Raw genomic sequence first — 17,817 nt, 5'->3', positions numbered from 1 at the left:
ATTCAGAGTGGAGATAAGGAATAAATTTGACAGTGAGGGTAATTAACCTTTGTCCCAATTTAGCAAGGCTGGTGACAGATTCTCTATCACTGAAATTTTAAATCAAGATTGGCTAGATCTCTAAAAAGATGTGGTGTGGGAATTATTTTGGGGAACTCTATGGCCTCTGTTATACAGGGTCAGATTAGATGGTCACAGTGGCCTCTTCTGGTCTTGGAAACTATGAATCTTCAGTTATCTACCAATCTCTGAGTAGCTCATAGCGTACTAAACCTATTAAGGATCATGAACGTCAGGAGTCCATTGTTTTGTGGTACACTGACTTGTAAGCATTTGAAAACATTATTCCACTCATGAGACTCTGAATTGATTCTGTGGTATTTCTCAGTCCACCAATCCTGTATGCTTGCAATAATGACAAAACATTTTTACAATAGCAATTCTTCTATTTATGCTCTGTGCCTGATATTCTTCATCAATACTGAGCACCTGTAGTTCCCATTGACTTCATCTGGAGTTGTATGTGCTCAGCACTTCTGAAAATCAGGCTCCAATCAATCAGATTGTTGACTCTGATGCCTGTCCAGATCTACCTGCCTCTGTCTCAGAAGAGCTTTATGATTCTACATCAGTAATCTTTTTGAACCTCCATATTGTTTCTTGGCTTCCAGAATTAGTAGAAAGAGTCACATACTTAAGGACATTAGGCTACCCTAGCTCTGTGAAAATTACTTTTCTAGCCATACGAGACAGAAATAAGGAAATGCTGGGTCTTTGTTTACAGGAAGTTAGAAAGAATAGGATAGGAATGTTCTACACAAAATGCCCAACAATGGAAACTGCATGGTGCTTGAACTTACACCCTTTGGTTTTACTAAGGAGTGGACAGAAACCAATGAGTGGGAAAGGTGTTCCATGCGCGCATGCAAATTTTGACCTTTAAAATAAAGTATTAGAAGGGTTATGTGCAACCAAGCCAAACAGTCTATTTTTTCAGACCAAAGGCTGGCCAGAGGGGTCATGCAGGGAGCCTGTTTTCACCTTCTAACAATCACTTCTGAAAGGAAATTCTTTAAAGTAAGCCACCTGTGACTTTATTTTTAAGGATAATGAAACAGAGGGAAAAGAAACATCCTTGCTCATTGATAGTAATAGTAGGAAATTCTCTGTACATAAGAGAGACAAAACTTTGAAAAGAATCTTGACACTTCCTGACACAGCCTCAAAGGAAAATAATGGGTCTGAAAAAGTGAAGTGGAGCTTAAGTAGTGTGGAAGGGCCTTATGCCCCGGGCAAATTGAACCCTAATGTATGTAATATGCTTTGCTATCCTCCCATGAAAGGTGATGTTTAAGTAAATATATTCTGTTTTAATTTTACTGTGATGTGAATCCATAGAGATGGACTCTAAAACCAGAGCAGTGAGATCACTAGGTATGGATGCAGAACTTTTTCAGGATAAACAGTCAAATATGCTGTTAGAGCAACCTAAGTCAAATAGAGTCCTCTGTTCAGAGTCACTTTCCAAATGTACTAACAGGTCAGGATGAAGCACAGTGAGTTTGCTCTTGACAACTTGCTGAACAGTCATGAGAACTTTGGACATGTAACTAACATTCTGTACAACGTATTACCTCATCGGTACTGTGTATTTTTTTCTGATGCCCTGTGTGTGAATGTGAAAGATTTATCTTTTCCACAAACTAAAAATACAAACAAATTTTTATATTAAAATGCCCCTCAATAAATAAAACATTATAAGAAAGTGCTTTAATGGATCTTCTTGAGTAGAGCAATATTGAACTTTATCAGCATTATTATTCTGATGCAAAAGCCAAAATATGAAGCAGGGATTTTTACTCATATTTCAGTTACCTGTCAGCATCTTCCAGCTTGACAAGCAGCTGGAATTTGAAATGTGAGTTAAAACAAACAACAACCTGTGTTAGGCCTAGTTGCAAGCATAAAAATGTGTGTTGCAGCTGCTCCACTTATGGTCTCTCTCTAAAAATATATATTCTTGTTTTCTGCTTCCCTGTTTACCAAGCCTCACTCTCCAAAAATCTACCTCTCCCCTCAGGTAAATAAGGTATGTTAGTGCAAGTGATACCTTTCAGTGTATTATACTAATAGTAGATCATTTTGCAGCAAGTGTCACTTTTACAGCCATTGAATGATGAAGGCCTTCAGGGCAAAATACTGCATTCCCGCTGTGTGAAGAGGAATTAAAGTGTGTGTAAACGTAATGTATTCCCACTTTAAGGTCCCTCTAGCACTACCAGAGCAAAGGGTGTAAATGAGAATAAAGCCCTGAATTCTCCCAATATACAAATTTTAAAGAAAAATCTGCATTTATGAACTCTGACAACACTCTATTCAACATCCGTCTCATTCCCCCCCCCTCCCCACCGCACCCCCGTAACTCACTACTGATGGGTTGAATTGCATCTTTAGAACACTTAACTCTATTATTTTGCTATCCCTGACAGGCCACTTCTTTGGTTTTGTTTCCAATGGTGATAAATTGACATTCCACCTGAGTGGTTTCTAATATGATTATATTCTGAGTGGGTACCTGTGAAAAGGGCTGAAATAGTCTTAAGGCTACTACTGTTGAATAGGAGTACACTGACAATGGGGTAGAAAAACATCTTTGCAAGGAGGAACAAAGGTGCAAGTGTTTGCTTTGAATATCTCTCACTGTATTGCCAGTTTCACAGGTGTACACCATGTGAGAAGCAGAAAAAATGCAATTGTGAGGAGTGATGATTACAGTGCTGAGTCTGTAATGTATTCATCCCCTAATGCACCTGTGCATCTGTATATATGTTTACAATAGGTTTAGGTTTTTTTTTCATTAAGGATATTTAAACTAAGTAGTCTTTTAAGACCATATTCCATAGTCACCCATAAATGGTGAATTTGGCTTAATGGGCTGAAAATGTCCCACCATTCAATGTGGAAAAGTACTACTAGCAAGGGTAAGTGGAGGGCATTCTGAAAGCCAAGGGACACATCCTTGGCCCTGTGAAAGGCCCTTTGCATAACTCGTGTGTGTCAGAATTGCCAGGCAACCAGTTGCAGATGCAGGCTGGAGTGGGGGCTGGCTAGTATAGAAACAGGCATGGGTTAGAGCAGCAATAAGAGCAAGCTAGAACTAGTAGACAACAGGAATATTTCCTGGCCAGGTAGTGACACTCAGCAGACTGGAGAGACTGCTTCCCTCAGGAGCCTATATACATGTCTTGGGATTGGGTTGGCATGAACCCTGGTTGTATGGTATGAGGCCTATCACAGTAATTGCCTCTGACTCATCACATCCTCTTGTTCAGGGATGATTTATCAGGCTTTGAGGTAACTCAGGGATATCTCACAATGTGATCTCTAAAGCTGCCATAATGAGACAGCTGAGGAGCTTCCTTGGCCTCTCTGAGGGTCATATGTAATACAGAGGGCTTTGCACTGGCTCTCCATTCCCAGATGAATTTCACCTTCAGTGACTAACAACTAATGATTGGGAAGTATGTTTTGAATAAATGGCCTCATGGAAAAGAGGCCTTGTGAATGTGCACTTGCTGCTATGCAGGGATGTTGCAAGATGACAGGTTCCACAGGTGACATAAATAACTAGAAGTGGAAAATATTTTAGTGAAAAATACTTTGCTTTCTATCTGGATAGAGACTTTCTTAACACCTGTCATCATAGTAGCAAGGTGAGCAGCATTACTACTCAATTCTGGAAGTGCTCACCGTGTACTAGGCACTGTCCAAGCCTAAACACAAGCAGGATATTTACATTAAAAAAAAAAAAAGGATCGCAACTTATGTCATGTAGAAAGCCTCTTCTCACCTTCTTTGAACAGAATTAAAGGTCCGATGCAGATTCATCTCAATAAGTCAGGGTGGGCAAACTTTTTGGCCCGAGGACCACATCTGGGTAGGGAAATTGCATGCAGGGCCATGAATGTAGGGCTGGGGGTTGGGGTGCAGGAGCGATGCGGCAGGGGTGCAGGCAGGGGGCTCAGGGCAGGAAGTTGGGGTGCAGGGGGAGTTTGGGGTGCAGGCTCCGACCGAGCACCGCTTACCTGGATGGGCTCTGGGGTGGCAGCGGTGCACACCTTGGCCAGGGTAGGCTCCCTGCCTGCTTGCCTTGGCCCAGCACCGCTCCGGGAAGCAGCTGGCACCACATCCCCGTGGCCCGGGGGTGGGGGAAGGTGGAAGAGGCAGAGGGCTCCGTGTGCTGCCCTTGCCCGTGGGTACCTCCCCCGACGCTCCCATTGGCTGTGCTTCCCCGTTCCCGGCCAATGTGAACTTCGGGGGAGGTACCTACAGGCAAGGGCAGCATGTGGAGCCCTCTGCCCTCCCTCCCCCAGGGGCCACAGGGACGTGATGCCAGCCCCTTCCCGGAGCGGCGTGGGGCCCATGGTGCCACAGGGATGGCAATCCCGCGGGCCGGATCCAAAGCCCTGAGGGGCTGTAGTTTGCCCACCCCTGCAATAAGTGATAGATTTTTAAGAAGGACTGGAGCAGAAATAAAATAGTTGTTTTACTAGCACTGGTAGTGCCTAGGAGACAGGGCTCCAGGTTTTTTGCCACCCCAAGCAGCCAAAAAATTGGCAATTCGGCGGCCGGTCCTTCCCTCCGAGAGGGACTGAGGTACCCACCGCCGAATTGCTGCTGAAGACCTGGACGTGCCACCCCTTTCCATTGGCCGCCCCAAGCACCTGCTTCCTGCACTGGTGCCGGCCCTGCTAGGAGAAGAAATGGACCTATGGTTCTGTTTTTGTTTTGTTTTAAAGGGTAAAAGTCCAGGGCAAAAATCACTGTTCATATATAAAAATGCAAACTTTAAAATCTTTTCAATTGTACCAAGTAAGCTGTAAAATGCACAAGGAAAGTTTCTTGAAATGACAGATAAACACAATTGCTCTAAAACTATATTGAGGTGACTGGGAAGTCTCCTTTTGTGCATTGGGGTTTGTGTCAGGTTCTTATTTGACTCACAAGACGTATGCAGACATTGATAACTGACACCTATAACAGCACAGGCAAAATTCTACCACGGGTTATATCTTTGCAACTCCATTCAATTCAATATGGTTACAGAATTTTGACATTCAAGGCCAGCATTATACTCTGTTTTATGTATTTGGTGACATTTTGGCAGGTTATAAGCTTTTTAAATCCCCTTTAAGGCACTAACATGAAATCTATTTAGCAAAACACTGCATGGGCCAAATTCAGGGCTGGCATTCAAGTGCAACTCAGTTGGGTTGTAGCCACATGCGCTTGGACTGAGTGGAGCCCCCTGTATTGCATGTGGTTCTTTTCTTTTTTGTGCTACTAGATGCAAAGTCTACTAATAAAACATTGTTTTATTAGATGAGTGACTAACTTCTCGCAAGACTCTCTAAATGACCTTTTGAATGGTGTTGGTTCATTGAAACAGTAGAGCTTTCCAAACTTAGAATCTTATCTTCTATTCTGTATGAAATAGAAATTTCTGCATATATTCAGGAAATAGGAAACTAAGGGCATGGCTACACTTGCGAGTTAGAGCGCATTAAAGCAGCCCAGTGCGCTCTAACTCACGACGCGTCCACACTGGCAAGGCACGTAGAGCGCTCTGACTCTGTGGCTAGAGCGCTCCTAGTAATCCACCTCAGTGAGTGGAATAACGTTTGATGCGCCTCCGCTGGAGCACCGTGGTGCCAGTGCGGACGCCCTGATCTGTTGATGTGCTCTGATCGGCCTCCAGAAGTGTCCCACAATGCCTGTTCTAGCCACTCTGGTCATCACTTTGAACTCTATTGCCCTGCCCTCAGGTGACCATCCATCAGACCTGCCCTTTAAATTCTCTGGGAATTTTGAAAATCCCCTTCCTGTTTGTTCAGCCAGGCATGGAGTGCTATCAGCGAATCTTTCCAGGTGACCATGCCTCCACGCACGAGGCGATCCCCAGTATGGAGCAATGGCGAAGTGCTGGACCTCATCAGTGTTTGGGGGGAGGGGGAAATAGAGAGTAAGCTGTCCAGTCCCAGCTGTGCTCCAGCCATAGGAATTACAATACTTTCGGGTAGATATCAAGGGACATGATGGAAAGGGGCCATGACTGGGATGCACTGTAGAGCAGGGTTAAAGTGAAGGAGCTGCGGAATGCCTACCACAAAGCCCACGAGGCAAACCACCACACCGGTGCTGCCCCCGCGATCTGCCGTTTCTACAAAGAGCTGGATGCGATACTTGGGGGCGACCCCACCTCCACTCCGAGTACCACCATGGACACTTCAAAGCCCAGTCCAACAAGGCAAGAGGAGGAGGAGGAGGAGGAAAGCAGGAGTGAGGGTGCTGAGGAGAAGGAAGACACCACGGAATCTCTAGATGCATGCAGCCAGGGGCTGTTTTCCAGCCAGGAGGAAGGTAGGCAGTTGTGGTGGCCGGTGCTTGGGGAAGGACAAACACAAGAGGAGGTGCCCGGTAAGCGGCTTTTATTTTGGGAAGGAAGTTATTCGGTGCTGGCTCTTGGGGCGAGGAGGGTTAGGGCTGCATTCATGCTTAGATGCGGAATAGGGTGTTGAAGTGCTACCTCACATCGCAGTAATCTGCCTCAGTGATCTCTTCAAAGGTCTCATCCAGAACTTGGGCAATGCGCTTGCGCAGGTTTCTTGGGAGAGCCACTGTGGTCCTTGTCCTAGTCAGGCTAACATGTCCGTGCTACTGTGCCGTGAGGGGTGGGAGAGACTATTGCTGCACACAGGCAAGCTGCATATGGGCCAGGGCAGATGCCGCATTGTAGTAGAAGACCCTCCCTTGCTTCCCAGGTCACCCTCAGCAGTGAGATATCTTCCAGGATGAACTCCTGTGGAAAATGTAGGGACAGTATTCAGTATAGGGGCCCCCTGAAGCTGTTGGCTCTCCCCAAGGCAAAAAAACCCAGAGGACAATACAGCCATGAAACAATCAGTCCCCCTTGACCCTGTGCTTACTCACCATTTTGGCGCTCCCATGGGTTATGTGCGCTCGCTTTGGGACGGGCAAATTATGCTATTGTGTAGAGTGTGCTTGCCCTTAAGTATGGGAGAATCATTACTCTGTCTGGTCTGAACAATGCTGCCTCTGTTAAGTGTTGCATTTTGCCTTTACAGATGCAACCTTGAGATCTCAGCCATCTATATTATCACCAGTCGAAAGACTGCAAAGAATTAGGAAGAGGACATGTAGAAGCAAAGAAGACATGCTGCATGAAGTAATGCAGCAGTCCCTTAATGAGAATCTAAAAGTGCAGGAGTGGAGGGAGAATGAAAGGAGGATCTGCCAGCAGAATGCAAATCGCCAGCACAAAAGCGCGGAGCTCCGGCAGCAAAGCACGGATCAGCTGATAAGCATCAGGGAGTGCCAAGCGGACTCGATCCAGGCACTCGTAGCCAGGCAGGTGGAGCACTACTGCGCCCGCCCTCCCCTGCAGCCCTTGTCCCAAAACTCTTTCCCTTGTGCCCCAATGTCACCTCCAACCCACTTTCCCCAACATCCGGATTCTTATTGCCACCAGCTGCCTCCAACACCTGTAGCTTCACCACCCAGCCCTGCAAACTACGACCCTTACCCACTGCACTCAACCCCCATCACCATGCAGTATAGCTATCCTGAAGTACAGCACTCATTGCACAGCACTCCAGACAGGAAGGCTGAGTATGATAACAGGACATACGCAAATCTGTGATTGTACCATTCCCCACCCCACCCCGTTGCCCTTTCTATTTCCCAAGCAGTTGTGTTTCTTTTCAATAAATGAATCTTCTTTTCAATAACTGGATTTTTTGGCTTTGAAAACATTCTTTATTATTGCATAAAGTAAAAGATACCTTAGTCCAGGAAAGCAACAGGCACTGCAAGTCAGTGTAGCAAACACAGATTCCTACTAACATTGGAACCACTGCACTTCACTCCTGTTCAGGGCACCAGACATTACTGGTGGCTTTCAGCCTCAGATTGCTCCCTCAAGGCATCCCTAATACCTGCAGCCCCTTGCTGGGCACCTCTAATAGTCCTGCTCTCTGGCTGTTCAAATTCAGCCTCCAGGTGTTGAACCTCCAAGTTCCATGCCTGAGTGAATCTTTCACCCTTCCGTTCACAAATATTATGGAGGGCACAGCATGTGGATATAACCGCAGGGATGCTGTCATCGGCCCGGTCCAGCTTCCCATACAGAGAGCGACAGCGGCCCTTTAAATGGCCAAAAGCACACTCCATAGTCATTCTGCACCGGCTCAGCCTGTTGAACTGCTCCTTGCTGCTCTCAAGGCTCTCTGTCTGATGTGATCCCACCACTCAGTGCTTGTTTCCTGAGCCCAAAAGCAGCATTCCACGGTGGTGAGCATGTCCGTGAATGGCACAAGCAATCTTGTGTTGTATGTGTTACTCAAGTCAATATCATCGTCGGAGTCCTCACTGTCAGTTTGGATCTTAAGAAGTAACTTGACTGCCAAACGTGACAGGCTGGAGAGACTTGTCAGCATACTCCTCAGCAGTCTGGGCTCCGTTCCTGCAGACCGAAAGGGAAGACAGAGCGCGCGGCACAAAAAACGTTGAAAGATGGCGCCAAATGTGGACGGAAGCACAGGGATTGCTGGGATGCGAACCGCTGCATTACGGGGCATTGGGACACGTCCCAGAATGCCCTGCATGCCCCGCCCCCTTCCCAAAAGCCACAGTGCTGGAATGGGAAGAGGTGCTCTGTGGGATAGCTGCCCATAATGCACCACTCCCAATGCCACTGCAAGTGCCACAAATGTGGCCATGACAATGCGCTTGCAGCCGTCAGTGTGGACAGATTGCAGCGCTTTCCTTACTGCGCTCTCCAAAGGTGGTTTTAACTCACAGCACTCTACATCTGCAAGTGTAGCCATCTCCTAAAAGAAACACATGAATCTACCTCATTTTAGGGCCTGATCCTCTCCTGTGAATCCATAGGAAAGGGAAGGTCAGGTCCTGAAGATGGTCAATCCGATCTTCCATACTTTCATTTCTCACTTTCATTCACTCCTTGTGGAAAAGGGTTACCATTGGCAAACACCTGACTCTTGTGTGGTGTGGTGAGTCACAACATGAACCCTTTTCTACTTTGTCAGATTTCAGACAGAAAAGCAAAGACCTAGACACCATTGGGCATTTACACATGAAGCCAATTATCTGAATTCTGGGAGAAAATATTTTTGCATGAAATTACTTTAAAAAAATTCACCTTAATGGTTCAAAGATTTAGAAGAACTTGCTCTCTGTATTTTACCCTCAGTTTTATTTTTTAAAAAGTAGTTCTGCTTTAGCATGTTTCTATTCTTCCTCCTTCTTTCAACAACATGAAATTGTTTGAAATCTCCATACTACATTGCATAAATTGTTCCTTTCCCCCCATCAAATATTTAAACAGAGTCTTTCTACTCAGGAAAGAAAGAGAGGGAGAACAATTTACCTTCTAAAAGTACATTTATGGAATTTTTCTTTCACAAAGTATCCGTCTCCCCCATTAGAGTGATTAAAATCATTTTCATGTAGTGCCAACAGGAGGATCATTGCTTTCCCTCAAAGAACCATTGTAAACACTTAATCTCTTTTGTTTATATTATTCCCACTGTATAAGGCCTCTTTTATAATAATATCTGTGTCTCTGGGCCTGCATTGTTATTTTCTAAACCTTTACAGATAGAGCTTTCATCTTTCTCCAGTGTTTGTTTTAGAAAGGGATTATAATTGATGTTGAGTAGGGCAGCACTCAGTGCTAAAGCGACAAGGTTATCAGAACCCAGCCCTTCTCTACACAATTAGTTATTTTGCCTTGTTAATTCAAATTGCTGTTAGCCTGACTTCTGCCCTTTTTTACATGAGATATAAGTTATGCAGGAGTTTCTTCAAAGCTTACTTCTATATATAAAACTGCCATCTTTAGCATATGAATTATGGATTACTTCAACAGCAATTTCTTCAGTTTCTCCTGTTTTATTTGTTACTTCTGTCTCATGCTGCTTCAAGTTCTGGGATTAGAGTGCCAAAACAAATTTAGGAACATAGAAATTTCTATTAGAGCTGGGTGAATAACTGATTTTGTTTGTTTGCTGTCATTTCTGAAACTTAAAAAAAAAAAAAAAATCCCAAGTATGCACTCCAAAAGAGAGCATATGGACCTTGATCCTACCAGGTGTTGAGTGCCCTCACCTCCCATTGACTTTAGTGAGAACTGGCCACTTACTCTTTGGCCACTATTGAATTCAAACCCGTTAATTTTACATTAATTACAATTAATGTAATACATTAATCACAACAATTTAATTAATAAATTACATTAATATTTGGTCATCATTGCCTTTTGCTTCCTATCTCTTAACCAGTTTGAAGGGATTTTAGGTCTCAAACTGTGGTTACCAAGTTTCTTGAATAGCCTCACAGTGCAGGGTGAAAATCTCAATTTCATCTCTGGTGGGTCTTGAATGTTCAGCTAGCTTTTTATACTTCTAAAATGTGATGCTACAGTTCCCTTCACTAGATGGTATTGCAGCTTTGTTATCCCCAGCATATTTTGCTGTCTCAGGAGTAGCAGTTCCTCCAGTGATGGTAGCAGAGTATATCCTTTACCACAAATGCATTGCATTGGGTCTGGCAGGGGTGATGAGAGGGGGAATTCATCCCTGCAACATGCACCGACACTAAGAAAGAACTTATGCCGGGACTAGCTTCCCCAGGACAGGTTAGAGCAAATTGAAGGCTGCTTTAACTGATATCGCTGTTGCCAGAGCTCTTTAAGCACTGGGACAACAGGGAATATCAAGGTATAGAAATACTCTGGAACATATTGGAAGCTACTGCAGGAATGTGGGAGAGAAGGCAGAGTTCTGTGCCTGCCCTACACCAAGGGGTGCCCACATCAGGTAACTTTACACTGGCTCAACTGGTACAAAGTGGCTATATATCTCTTCCAGTGTGTTTATTAATATAATGATAAACTCTCATGATTAAAGACATAACAGTATCCATTAGCCATTATTTTACTAATCCTTTCCAAGAGGATGGGTAAGGAATGACTTACAAAAACCAGAGGGGTAGCCGTGTTAGTCTGAATCTGTAAAAAGCAACAGAGGGTCGACCCTCTGTTGCTTTTTACAAAAACCAGGCTGCCTCCTCTCCAGTCAGCAAGATATCTATTTTTTTCCTGACAGACTTTCTTGCACTCCGCCCCACCAGCACTAAAGTGAGGCTTGTTTATGTACAATTTTCAGAAGTGACTAGTATTTTTGAGGGCAGCCAAAAATGGGGAGACTTGTGAAACAGTTTAGAGGAGCATTATATTCAGAGAGTGGTGCTTAGCACTTTCTAAAAGCTGGGGCTCTTTAGTGTCTCAAGTTAGGCACCTAACTGTTCAGGCATCCAACATCTATTCCTCTTGAAAATTTAAGCCAATGTTTCCAGGAACCCAAGATGTAATTCAATCCCCAGAATGATAATGAACATCCACCAGTTCCTAACCCTCAAAAGAAGGGCCTATAGCTGAGCCTGGACTTAGTGACTTCAGCCTCCAGGAAAACTAATTGGTCAGTTGAAAGGAGCCAGGATGCATGCCCTTAAGTTGCTCAGTGTTTTTGCATGAAGCTGCCATCACCCCTGTACTTGCCTTGCTCCTGCCTTGTTTCTAGCCTTGCTCTGACCAAGCCCCAAGCCCTTGCCCCAGGCTGAGTCTCTGCTTCTATCCAGGTCATTCTGCTTCTGACCCTTGTTGCCAATTGCTGGCCCTGGATCTGGACTATAACTCTCACCCTTTGCTCTGGTTCCTGGTCCCTTCTCATTTTGTCTCCAGCCACTAGACTAGATTGCCCACATCCCAGTCCTGAAACTAACTGACTAATTTTAACTTTGTACCATTTATTTATTGAACAACAAACATCTAATTCTCTTTATGACTTAAACAGAAGCAGTCAGATGATCAGGATCAAACATCTTGCTGTCAAATTCAGAGACATTTATGAAAGACACTAATAATTTATTCAAACAGTAGCTGCTAACTGATTTTGAGATGCTAAAACTAAGTCAGATCCTTGCCCCCAATATGTCAATTTTGGGCAAAGTGAAGGACTTAATGTAGCTGCCATTGAAGTCAATAGGAGTTTCTTCACTGGTCAGAGAATGTCCCTTTTGTAGGGAAATCCTCCAGTGGCATAGAGGTGCCCTAAACCCTGCTGAAATAGTTCAGAGTTAGGGCCATAATGTGCATTGACACAGGAAGTATCTATTGATATATTAATTTCGTAAGCTAAAAATGATTTCCTAAATATTTCAGGTCAACTAACAGGTACTCAGCTGACAACACTTAACCTATTAGAATGACAGTAAATAAAATAACTTCTAGTGCAAACTCAGTCATTAAATGGCAAAAAGTTTAGAAAACTATTTCGCAGAGACACATTTCCCATCCACATATATAAGTGCACTCTATTCACAAAACTACAGTTTGCCTTTAAGAACTTCCTTTTTTATCAAAACTTCAGAGATCAGAATGGATTTTTGTTTGTTTATATAAGATACTCTGAGAAGCTGGTTCTAGTATTGACCCTCTTGTTCTGTTAGATTCTGAAGTTGCACTGCCAAGGGAAAAAAATGTGGTGTGTCCCCCTGTAAAACTCTTGCTGTTTTCTTTGGTGTTTTTCCCCCTATGTCTGTCTCTAAGAGCCTGCATCTAGGTGAAGGCTGTGTTTTGTTTTTCTGAATAGGAACAGCTGAGAGGAAGACTGTGTCCAGAAGAAAGAACTTAAATCAGTCTAACAGGTGCTCTAAGGCCAAGGCTGTTGTGCAGCCAGAGGAGTAAGAGGAGAAGGTCTTTGCACCTGAGCTGTCACTGATATACAAGAAAATTGGGTAATTAAATACAAGAACTTTGGGGGTAAATTTCCCAGACTTTCTAATGGTTTCACTCTATGCTGAGCTGAGAGGTGATGAACAACTGTCCTGTGAAACTCCACTGTATTTTTTCCAGAAATCTATTTAATGAGTTGAAATCCATTATCTGTCATGAGCAATTCCATTACACTGTAAACTTAATAGTACCCAGAAGAACATGTGTACACTTCCTACAGCATCTGCTGTAATTGACTTTTGATCTATTGCTGAGCTCACGTAAATGGGCGGGAGTTATCTTGTGGTCATGAGAACTGCTTCCAAATCTGTTCTCAGGGAAAACTATATTAACAGAAAAAATCTATGGCATTGGTTACAAACTGAAATATTTGAAAACTACCAAGACATCCATGTCAAAGCATAAGTAGACACAACCATCTAAATAGGGCTGGACAAAACTTTTTTCCACAGGAAAAAAAAATGCAGATTCAGATTGATGTAACACTTTGAATGCTTTTGACTTTTTTGGCAAATTGTTTCAGTCAAACAAAGTTTATCTTGGAAATTTTTCATTTTAGGCTAGACTTACAAGGGATTTAGGCATCATTCACAACATCAAGAGAGCACTGGTGCTACCATCTTAAGCCTATTAGCCTCATGGTTGGGATATATACCTGGTATGTAGGAGACATAAGTTTGAATCCTTACTCTAGAGGAGGGACTTGAATACAAGTGTCTTCCCTAACCACCATGCTATTGCATACTGTGCGCGCTCTCTCCTCCTCCCCGCCCCCATCCTGTTGAAGCTGCTTCACTTTGACTACTCAAATCTTTTACACATTAAGCCAGAGAGAATGACTCTGCAGCCCAGCTGTTAGGGCATTCACCTGGTGGCGGTTGGGAACATCTGGTCTCCAGTCCCTGCTTCACTAAATGTATGTTTGTTTATACAAAGTGGAACACCTTCAACACGAGCCAATGAGAGAGCCCCTCCCAAGAATATCCAATAGCACCGCACTTAACACACTCATGCACAGTAAGAGAGACCCAGTTGCAAGTCTCTGCTGTGCTCTGGAGCACAGCCGTAAACCCAGGTGTCTGTGTGATAAGGAACAGGTTCTAGTTCTCCATGTTCATTTATTTACTGTATTTCTATAGCCATTTCAACTATCCCTTATTTAAATAAACTATTCATTACATAAACTATGCTAGGTTGTTACATAAAATGATCACTGATGCTTCCAGAAATGTGTTGACAACTAAACAGAGAAAATAAAGTTAATAAAAGAAAAACAAACAAATCTTGATCAATAGAAGCCAAACCCACTGAGTATGCCTTCTATCATGACTTTAAATCTATGGCAGATATTCAAGGATAGTGGGTTTTCTAATGACAGCCCATTATAGTATCCACTCAGCAGTATTATGAAACTTGTGTCGCTACTTGACTGGGACTTTTCAGCTTGGAAAAGAGGTGACTAAGGGGGGATATGATAGAGGTCTATAAAACCATGAGTGGTGGGGAGAAAGTAAATAAAGAAGTGTTATTTACTCCTACTCATAATTCAAGAACAAGGGGCCACCAAATTAAATTAATAGGTAGCCGGTTTAAAAACAAACAAGTATTTTTTCACGCAATGCACTGTCATCCTCTGGAACTCCTTGCCAGAGGGTGTTGTGAAGGCCAATACTATAATGGGGTTCAAAAGAGAGCTAGATAGATTCATGGAAGATAGGTCCATCAATGGCTATTAGCCAGGAAGTGTGTCCCTAGCCTCTGTTTGCCAGAAGCTGGGATTGGGTGATAGGGCATGGATCACTTAATGATAACCTGTCTGTTCAGTCCCTTTGGGGCACTTGGCATTGGCGACTGTCAGATGGACCTTTGGTCTGACCCAGTATGGCCATTCTTATGTACCTCACAATAGTGAAGCATGCACTAGCTTGTTCCTGTTAATACTGGGAGTTAACATGGCAGATGAGAGAGTACAGCTCCAGCATGGAACAGAAATTGCAATTTTTGTATTTCAAAGGATCACAGGGTGGGAGAAGATCCAAAACACTTGATAAGCAGAGTCAGCAGCACAAGGAAGTATGATGTGTCAGAGACAATGAAAGTCCTTAAAAAAGAGCAGTCTCAGGGCAACACAGGAGAAACCAGGGAAAGAGAAAATAGTAGCTAATGGATTGTGGAGGTTTGGCAGAGAATAGGAAAAGACGACAGAAGAAAAATAGGTAGGGACACTTGGAAGAGAAAGCAATATAACTGGGGAAGATAAACAACCAGCAAGCACTCTTGAGACCACTATACCTTGTACTGAGGTTTAAATCACAGTGAAGCTGTTCACAGAGCAGAATATATTTGGGCATCTGAGCCATATTTCTGATGTTAGTCCACTAACTTGGGAAATGCCATGGTACTTTGTTAGCCACTATATACATGCTTTGCATGTATAGTTTTTTTAAGTACTGAATGACTAGGTGGTCAAACTTGCAAATAAATTCGGAAAGGTACCTCAGATTAGAAATGGGGATGGTAGCTCTTTTAAAGGAAAACTGCAGTATTTGCAGTAATTCCATCATTAAATATCTAGTACTGTATATTATTTTTCAAAACAATTTTTAGAAATACCTATCTCTAGTTCAATGTCTCTTATTATTTTGCAGTATGATGGTGTCTTGAGGTCCCAGACAACATTGGAGTCCCATTGTGCTAGATGTTGGGCAAACACACAGTAAAATACAGTCTCTGCCTGTGTATAAACTCCACATTGGAGAAGGGGTTAAGGAGCTGTTCTGGAGCCAGGCAGCACCACCTCCAATGCATGTACTGGCTGGAGGAGGAACTTAAAAGGAGAGCAGAGTAGCTCATGTGCAGGCAGGCAGTGGAGGTGAGTAGGCCTATCCTCTGAAGTGCTGTAAGACAAAAACTATGGGGGGGCTCAGCTGCCCCCGACTATGGATCCTCTGACTGACCAGTCGAGGGGAAAGGACTTTGGGTGTTTACAAGGTCACAGACACATTCTTTGACTTATTTTGTTTACATGTCTTTGCTGTTCCCTCTTGTGTGGGGAGGCTGGTAGGAAATGATCCAGGGACACAGCCACATAGCATTCCAGCGTGCAGGACTTAGCCACCTATCTTTGGGCCCAGGCTTAGAATCCAGTGGAGAGGGTGGGCCTGGGCTCCCTTACCCAGCCCCTGATGGAACTGGAGACAAAAAGCCTATCCATGATACCAGAGACCTTATATGACAGTTTCCAAATCCTAACTGAGGGACAAGTCACAGAAGGGGACAGACGCTGAAGGGCAGGGATGGCTGTCAACAGGGGGCAAGACAGAAATGCCTATCACTTCCTTGCCCTACTGCCTACATAGTATCTATAGGGAGCAGACCCCTTCGCACTGCTCCAAAAATAAAGAGTGAGGAAAAGGAAGTAGACTATAACTATATATGTTAACAGTATCCTTCTCCTGTGAGTGCTCTGTCTTGCTGATACTGGTGCTTCATCGGACAGGATCTCCTGCTAAGAAATAGCAAATATGAATCACCATTGGCGTTCATGTGAAAGGCAGAGACTCTTGTACAGTAATGGTGTCCAGCTAGAAGTCCTGATTATAATGTATAAGAACATGGTCTCAGAGTAGCAGATGCTTCCTCTCATACAAGATTTGTCAAGTGGTTTCATGGAATATACAGACCTATTGGCCAGTCCCCACATTCCAGTTCACAAATCTATCTCATGTCCCAGCAGGCTGATCTGCCATAAAGCTCTGTTTTATGGCATGCAATGGAGTATAGGAGCTACTTACAGTCATGGATGTAGGGCTCTTAGGATTCTATCCAAAGCCCCTTGACATTAAGGGAACTGTGTAAATAGTGGGGTTTTTTTTGGTTTGCTGACAATCCTGAAAAAAGGGGGAGTGGGGGTGGAATCTTATTGGATTGACCCCAAATTGATTTTTATTAAAATTCTTGGAGAATCAAAGTTTTGTTTGGAGCTGAATAAACATTTTCAATGTTGAACATTTTATGTTCATTGGTTAGACATTTCCTTCACATTTATATTAAACAAAGTTCTTCAAACTGAAAAAATGGCTAATGTTGGTATGGTGGGTCCCACACTTTTCTTGGTGGTGGGGCTATGATGCCACCACTTGCCCCAGCTCTTGTGGCACCACAGGTCCCACTAGTGGCCCACGAAGTTGGTAGAGAAGGGAAGGGGGTCTCAGTTTGCTCCTCACTCTGAGCCCCAGCCCCTCTCAACTCCTGCAGGTTTCTTATCCTCTTCCTCCTTGGGTAAGGTTACCCTCAGTCCTTAATACAGGATGGGTTGGTGGGTGGGTGGGTGTCTGTCTGTTCCTCCCTTCCTTCCTTCCGTTCTCAGGTTTTTCAATTCTCAGCAACACACCTCCAAACTCCAGTCCTCTCTTCTTCCTCACTCTGAAGCAGGGTTTTTTTTTTTAATTAGGTCCTGACAGGGCCTTAATTGGCTACATGTGCTCCAATTAACCTGCAGTAACCTTCCCTAGTCTATAGGGATCCACGCCTTAATTAGCCTAGGGCTTATATATCTCCCCTCTCCCTGGTTCTGCTGTATCACAAAACCAGAGAAATGAAATATAGTATTTTGGTTTGAAAAATGTTAAAACATTTCTGACTTTTGGAAACATTTTTTGTTAAACAGTTTGGCAAAATTGACATGAATTCATATATTTCAGTGTCACCAAATCTTCATCTTTAATAAAAAAAAGGCTGAAAAATGTTCCCAGCTCTAATTGGGAGTCTTCCATTGACAAGAGTGGTCCCTTACTGTTTAATGTTGCTGAAATAATTGCCAATAACAGCAGGCTTATTAAGACAATTGTAATTACATTTTCTTACGTAGAATTCCATTTAATTTAAATATTGGAAGAATTGCTTTTCCCCATCAAATTTCA

The 17,817-nt window shown here is 43.5% G+C and overlaps 2 long non-coding RNA genes across 3 annotated transcripts in view; both read left to right on the top strand.

The window, feature by feature from the left end:
* The window catches only part of LOC122174231 (uncharacterized), a 923,450-nt gene that overhangs the window by 319,016 nt on the left and 586,617 nt on the right, over nucleotides 1-17,817 (top strand). The window lies entirely within an intron of this gene.
* LOC112059898 (uncharacterized) overlaps nucleotides 1-17,817 on the top strand; it is a 47,356-nt gene that overhangs the window by 18,834 nt on the left and 10,705 nt on the right. For both annotated transcript variants that reach the window (XR_002889164.3, XR_010594527.1), the window contains one exon: nucleotides 12,753-12,897. This is a non-coding gene — a long non-coding RNA (uncharacterized LOC112059898). The remainder of the gene's footprint in view (nucleotides 1-12,752; nucleotides 12,898-17,817) is intronic.

This window comes from Chrysemys picta, chromosome 1, assembly GCF_011386835.1.
Source record: "Chrysemys picta bellii isolate R12L10 chromosome 1, ASM1138683v2, whole genome shotgun sequence".
Lineage (NCBI taxonomy): Eukaryota > Metazoa > Chordata > Testudines > Emydidae > Chrysemys > Chrysemys picta.
This window is presented reverse-complemented; position numbering and strand designations above follow the sequence as displayed.